Source organism: Electrona antarctica, assembly GCF_951216825.1.
Source record: "Electrona antarctica genome assembly, chromosome: 5".
Lineage (NCBI taxonomy): Eukaryota > Metazoa > Chordata > Actinopteri > Myctophiformes > Myctophidae > Electrona > Electrona antarctica.
In genome coordinates, this window is record NC_136810.1 from 27,582,424 (window position 1) to 27,589,867 (window position 7,444).

The following is a 7,444-nucleotide window of genomic DNA, read 5'->3' on the forward strand; positions in this document are numbered from 1 at the left end:
TCACATGTCTTAATGACTGTTGGTAGGGCGTCCCATATTTTGGTGGCATAGGAGCGAAAAGAATTTAGTCCCTTGTTTGTGCCGAATCTGGGTTGTACATTGTTTGTTGCACTCACTCTGGTGGTGTGGGTGTGGACTTCGTTAACATTAAGTAAGTATTTAGACAGGTACATGGGTATCTTGGTGGTGTATCGAATCTTGTGGACCGGTCTGGTCCACATTGCAAGATGCTGTACTCTGTCGTCGACCCTAAGCCATTCCAGCCTGTCAAAGTGGGCAGGGGTGAGGTGGGTTCAGGGGGGGGACGCCAAGTAGGAGCCTGATCAGTTTGTTTTGGGAGGTCTGGAGCCTTGTTTTGAGGGCCTTTGAGGTGCTGTGGTACCAAGAGGTGCATGCATAGTCAAAGAAACCTTGTACAAGGGCTCCTGTTAAGGTCTTCAAGGTGTTTTTGTTGACCAGTGAGGAGATCCTGTAAAGGAATCTTGTTCTTTGATTGACTTTTTTGATTACGTTGGTGGCCATTTTATCACCGGAAAGATTAGCCTCCAGGATGGAACCTAGGTAGGTAATTTCATCTTTTCGTGTGATAATATTGTCACCCAAGTACCTGCTATCATTGGTAACCGGAACGGTCGGCACCAATACCTACTCGCCCCCAAGTCAAATTCTGGCAACCTCGGAATGGTAGTACCAGGGAATACCAGACGACTCCCCAATTCCAACTCGCCCCAAACCGCGAAGAACGGTCGCCCGTCCGGGACGGTCGCCCCAAAGCTTTATACCTGGCGCAGACAGCTCTGAGGTTGCCGGAACTTCACTGGGGGCAAGTAGGTATTGGTGCCGATTTTTTATATTCGTACCAGGTACTTTGGGCTAATGGAAAGGCAAAACATTATATTATGCAATGGTATTATGGAAAAGGTTTATGCTTCTATTTAGCACCATTTGACAAAAAAGTTCTAAACCGTACATTTAGCACCTTTAAGTTAACACAAAAAGAGGTTCCCTTATAATTACAAGTCTGAGTCCGAGAGAATCAGTTTGCAGAGGTTCCAGTTCCAGCAGAGAATCCCAGACTTACCTTGTGGTTGTGACATTAAAAAGTCTCTTGATAGGGGGAGGTGGACAGAGGGAAAATAAAAGGACATAAACAGACATGTTTAGGTCCATATTACTGGAAACTTTTCCGTCCCTCACTCTTTATTGTGCTACCCTTTCACTGTATTGTTAAAAATGTCTGTGTCTGTTTCTCTATAAGGATTCTTACAACAAGCAATATTAAAGTACAGCTGTACATTTCCATGTCACAGTAACATGAACACCAAGTATCAACATACAACAGAACTACAGCCTTTGCAAAGAACAAATGTAAATCAGCGGATCTACTAGACAGCAGCCATCTGGGTTTACAATTGCAAAATGGAATGAATTGTCCATTGGGATAAATAAAGTAATCAGAATCAATAGTTATCTTTATTCTGAATCTGAGTATAGCCCTTCAACTGGGCCATGTAATTCATGGAACATAATCCAATACAGAATGCATTCATTCAGACAGACACAAACATGTATACACACACACAATAGCAGCAGATGATTGCATTTCCCTTTTGAATGGCAAGGACTAGTGGCTGTTCTGCCTGTTGTTGAAAGCATTCAAGGGTATTCAACCAGAAATAAGTAAAATATTTACTTGATTTTAATGCTTTTATCCCTTAGCTTTTAGTGTTGTTTTTCCCTAATAAAGTTGTTTGTTGCTTCCTCTTGCCCCCCATGTAAAGTGTCTGGGTCCTCAGAAAAGTGCTATATAAGTTTGAGATATTATTATTATTGAGATAATATATATATTACATTGCTTTATTCTATTCCACTTCCACCAGTCTGAAGAGAAAAGGGAGACTAGTGGGGAAACATGACTGATTTGGGTAGCCTTCATTGTAATCTGTACCCAATTTGAACCACAATGGAGCTATACATATTGTGCAGTGTTCATTTTGTTGACTAATGACTATGACCTCACCTAAAGGCTACAGATAAACCAGGTTGTTGATTGATTGATTGAAATATTTATTAACAGTTTGCAGAATTACAGTACATTTCAAGCACAAACTCAATACAAAGACTGTTAACTGAGTGGACAACCCATTTAGAGACTACAAATAGACACTTCTATATAGTCAACAAACATCCTGTCACCTGCCCACCACTTAAACTGTGTGTTTGAAATATACAATCTCGCAGTGTCCTCGACATGGCTCCAGCGGACCTCATTACTGTTGCTCCAAAAGGCTGCCTCAATCAGGCCTTGGTATTACATCAACTTCCTCTGTGGTGTGATGTCAGTTCCCTCCAAACCCTGATGGACTGTAGCCATGTATAAGCAGCCCTCAAGCAGATCTGTGTGGAAGCTGTTCCAGTGACATGTTGGGACTGCTGAGCCAAGTGGCAATAGACAGATGGAGGCAGAAAACAATTTGTTACACCTTCTACAACATCTCAGGGCCCGCATCAAAAAGCATCTTATTAGAGGTTGAGAACATAAGAGGTCAACTAATTACAGCCGTAGGGTCTGACACTGGATTGATAAACATCATGAACACACCAAGTATCAGCTGTTTAGTAACTAGTTTATACTCATTTTGATGTGCCAGGCAGCCTATTTATTGAGACATTACGTCAGACCACAGCTGATCAGTCTATATAAGACCTTACACCACTCAGTTCACACGGGTGTGATTTTTTCATATGCAAGTCACTACAATTATTCAGCATCGAACCTTGATCACCTCAAGTTGAACTGTTTAATTAGTGTCATAGATTCAAATCAATTATAGTGCCAATTCACAAGATGTACGACACTTTACATACTATAGAGGGTATGCGCATGCTTAAAGTGAATGGCACATCGAGTGGCAAAGCAACATGCAAAGTGAGTTTAACATTGTTTAACGTTGTTTAATGCAATCAAATAGGACTTTTCCGTTTGGATGTATGGGCTGTCAAGGCCAGAAAGTAGTTTTTTGTCACTCAGTAGGTCACTCAGTAGGCGTTCCCGCATAACTTCCGGGTTTGATGATGTCATGTACAACCCAGATTCGGCACAAACAAGGGACTAAATTCTTTTCGCTCCTATGCCACCAAAATGTGGAACGCCCTACCAACTGTCATTAAGACATGCGAATCCCTTGACTCCTTCAAAACCGCTCTCAAAGGGCACCTACGGATGGCTGCAATTCGAAACTGGCCCCCGTAAAATCTGAATCCCCGCCCCCCCCTTTTTTCCCCTCACTGTATATAATTCTTTTCCCTTTTTACCTCCTTTATGATGAATTCCTGTTCTGTCTATAGAAGTGTCTATTTGTACGTCTCTAAATGTTTTGATGATTTGAACATGGTGGACCCTATTGGAAACAAGTGTAATGCTTAATTGGGTCGTCCACTCACAGTTAAAGGAGCATTCAGTGATTTGAGTGATTTGGAAAACCACCCAGTCCGCCCCGGTAACAAAATGTGCACATGCACGCTCTACAGTGGGGGGAAGTGCAACAGGCCAACAGCATGTGCACCAAGGCCCGCCCCCACTCGATCATGATTGGAGGCATCCTGATTGGATGAAGGCTTTGCCACCCGCCACCAAAACTGAAACTAGGGTTTTTTGACCCCAGGGGCTCACTGGGGACAGGGAGGAACTCCTTATATGGTCAGCACACTCTATAGTAGGGAGGATTATCCAGAAAAAAAGAAAAAATAAGTGTTATTTAGATTAAGTCAAATCACTGAATATACCTTTAACAGCCTTTGTATTGAGTTTGTGCTTGAAATGTACTGTAATTCTGCAAACTGTTAATAAATTCTTCAATCAATCAATCAAACGCGCATACCCTCTATAGAGCAGAGATCCGACATTGTAACCCCACCCACCCTGACTGAGCAAGCAATTTTGCAATGGTAGCAAGGAAAACTCATTTTAACGAGAAGAACCCTTAGGCAGCAACTAGCTCTGGTCCATAGCTCTACTGCATTGCATTTAGAGCTATGTTACTGTCAACTTCCGGGGCTCGCATGAATGCAGACCAGCCTCGTCTTTAAATAAAAGAACGTTTTTGCTACTCACCAAAACAAAGGCGGGTTGTGTCATTAGAAAGCCTACTTTCCAATGTTACTAAGGTAATTGCCGATAAAATGGGGCGATATTTGATAATTCAAGGTAATCTTTTTGCAGAGTGTCTTATTTTGGTAAATATCTACGCACCGAACAATGATGACCCAAAGTTTTTCAGTAACTTATTTATATTATTGACATCTCTTGGGGGTCATTATCTGATAGCGGGGGACTGGAATGTGACCCCTAATCCTACTGAAGATAGATCTACTCATTCAGACAAAACTCACTCTAAAAGTAGGGAAGTTATTCACCAGTTTTCCAAAGACTTAAATCTTAGAGACATATGGAGAGATAGAAACCCTGGTGTATCTGCATACTCATGCTATTCTAGTACATACAAAACGTACAGTAGAATTGATTTATTTCTGGTTTCTGCAAGTCTTGTAAATAGAGTTAAGGACTGTGTGTATGATAGTATCCTAATTTCAGATCATGCTCCTAATAGTTTGATTTATGTAGACCCAGGTCGGATGCGGGACCCCCCTAAGTGGAGGTTTGAGCAGAGATGGCTCCAGGACCCTGAGCTGATAACTTTTTTGGAAGAACAAATAGACACCTATTTTGCTACAAATACGGATGAAACATCGGCAACTATAAGGTGGGAAGCATTTAAGGCTTTTATTAGGGGACAGATTATAAATTTTACGAGCTCCAAAACAAAGAAAAACAAACAAAAAGTTATATTACTGGAATCAAAAATTAAAGCTATGGAAGGTTCTTACTTTAAGAAGCCTTGTCCTAAATTACATCAGGAAATATTATTATTACGTGCACAATATAATGAAATATCCGCTTCCAAAGCAGCAGCTAATTTGTTAAAGCTCAAACAAACTATCTTTGACCAGGGTGAGAAGTCTGGCAGGGTTCTAGCCTGGCGCATTAAACAAATGCAAACTGAAAGAGCAATCAACATGTTAAAAAATTATGTTGGGGAGACGATAGAAGACCCTATCCAAATTTGCGAGGCATTTAGAGATTATTATGGTAAATTATATAGCTCCGAGACAAATCAAGAAGATGTAGTTGAGAGCTCCTTTTTGGATGGAATTAATATTCCTAAAATTCGAGAGGAAGACAGTAAAAAGCTGGGGGCAGATGTGAGTATTGGTGAGATTTTGGAGGCAATGAGTAATATGAAGTCTGGAAAAGCTGCAGGGCCTGATGGTCTGCCGATAGACATTTATAAAAGATTTGCGGGCAGATTGGCGAGACCCCTCTTGGACATGTATACTGAATCTTTTGAAGAGGGAGTATTGCCTCCCACTTTGAGAGGAGCCCTCATTATACTTTTGCCAAAACCTGGTAAATCAAATGATAGATGCGAAAATATGCGTCCAATCAGCCTCTTAAATTCTGATCTTAAGATACTTTGCAAAATACTTGCAAAGAGACTAGAACTTATTCTACCTGAAATTATAGATGAGGACCAGAATGGGTTCATGGTGGCCCGCCAGGGTTTTCACAATGTAAGGAGAGTATTGGATTTATTGCATGTCCAGGAGGGGGCGCCAGATACAGCCTTTTTATCTCTCGATGGGGAAAAAGCTTTCGACCGCGTAGAGTGGCCGTTTCTATTCGAGCTTCTTGGTCGATTTGGCTTGGGGGAGAACTTTTGTAAATGGGTAAGACTGTTGTATAACGATCCATATGCAGAAATACTAACCAACAATAATATATCTAGACCGATTAGGATCCATAGAGGCTGTAGACAGGGATGCCCTTTATCACCACTCTTATTTTTGATCGCAATTGAACCATTTGCAATTGCTGTAAGGGAACATACACTAATTACAGGTATTAATATAGAAAATCTAGAGCACCGCATATCTTTATATGCTGATGATGTAATATTATTCCTGAAAAATTTGGAGATATCTGTCCCAGCTATTCTGGATCTAATAACTTCGTATGGTCGCATATCTGGCTACAAAGTAAACAACTCTAAGTCATCCATTATGCTTCTGAACTCGGAAGAAAGATCAAACCCTCCCGGTCATGTTCGTCACTTCAGACCAGTAAATGCCTTTACTTATTTGGGAATCCAAATCGTGCCAAGGTTGGAAGAGGTTGTGAATGCCAATTATGACCCAATTTTAGCCACAATCGAAAATTCAATTAATAGATGGTCAAGTCTTTCAATATCTTTGATCGGCAGAATTAATATACTCAAAATGAATGTACTTCCCAAGCTATTGTATTTATTTCAGAACGTACCCTTGTCACCTCCACCAAACTTCTTTTCTAGAACCAGGAAATTGTTTACCAACTTTATTTGGAACAATAGACGTCCTAGACTTAGATTGTCCTTACTTTATCTACCCTATGATAGGGGAGGATTACAGTGTCCTAACTTGCTGTGGTATTTTTGGGCAGCTCAATTGAGAACACTAATGTTCTACTTTACAACGGATGCGGCGCCGGCATGGAAAGATGTGGAATCAAGCTCCTTGAAGTTACCACTCCCCCTTTATATTTACTCAGATACTTATAAAAACCTAAAAAGAATTACAAGCAATCCTATAGTTAAAACAATGATTGAAGTCTGGCATGAGGTTAATATATTTTTGGGAGAACATCCACGTCTCTCTCGCTTCAGCCCAATATGGGGTAATAATCAATTTGTGCCAGGTAGAGCTGATGGGGGGTTTAAATTGTGGGCTGATAGGGGAATAGGTCAATTAAGGGATGTATTTGAGAGGGGTCGGGGGAGTATGCTCTCGTTTGAGGAACTGGTCATTAAATATGATATCCCTCGCAAACACTTCTTTAAATATCTGCAACTGAGGGACTTTATTAGAACTAATCTGGGGCAATCCATGCTGGCCCCATCCATGTCTGTGCTGGAGAAAGCTTTGGTTAATGACCCATTCGGAAGGGGGTTAATATCAGATTTCTACGCCCTATTGGTTGACTTTTCTCCGGAATCCTCGGAAGATAGGCTTAATGCCTGGAGAACAGATATTCAGGAGGATTTAACAGTGGAACAATGGAGTACGGCTTGTGCACAAGCTCAATCCCAGACTGGGAATACTCGTCTAAAACTTCTACAATACAATTGGCTTATGAGAGTGTACATTACACCAGTGAAACTTAATAAGTATAATTGTAATATTCCAGATGTATGCACCAGATGCGGTGAAGATAGAGGCACATTGTTCCACTGTCTATGGTCCTGTCCAAAATTGATTGAGTTTTGGGGGAAGGTCGGGCAGGAAATACAGAAGATTTTGTCAATAAATATTGTACCAGAACCAAAGTTCTTCCTGCTCGGTCTATATC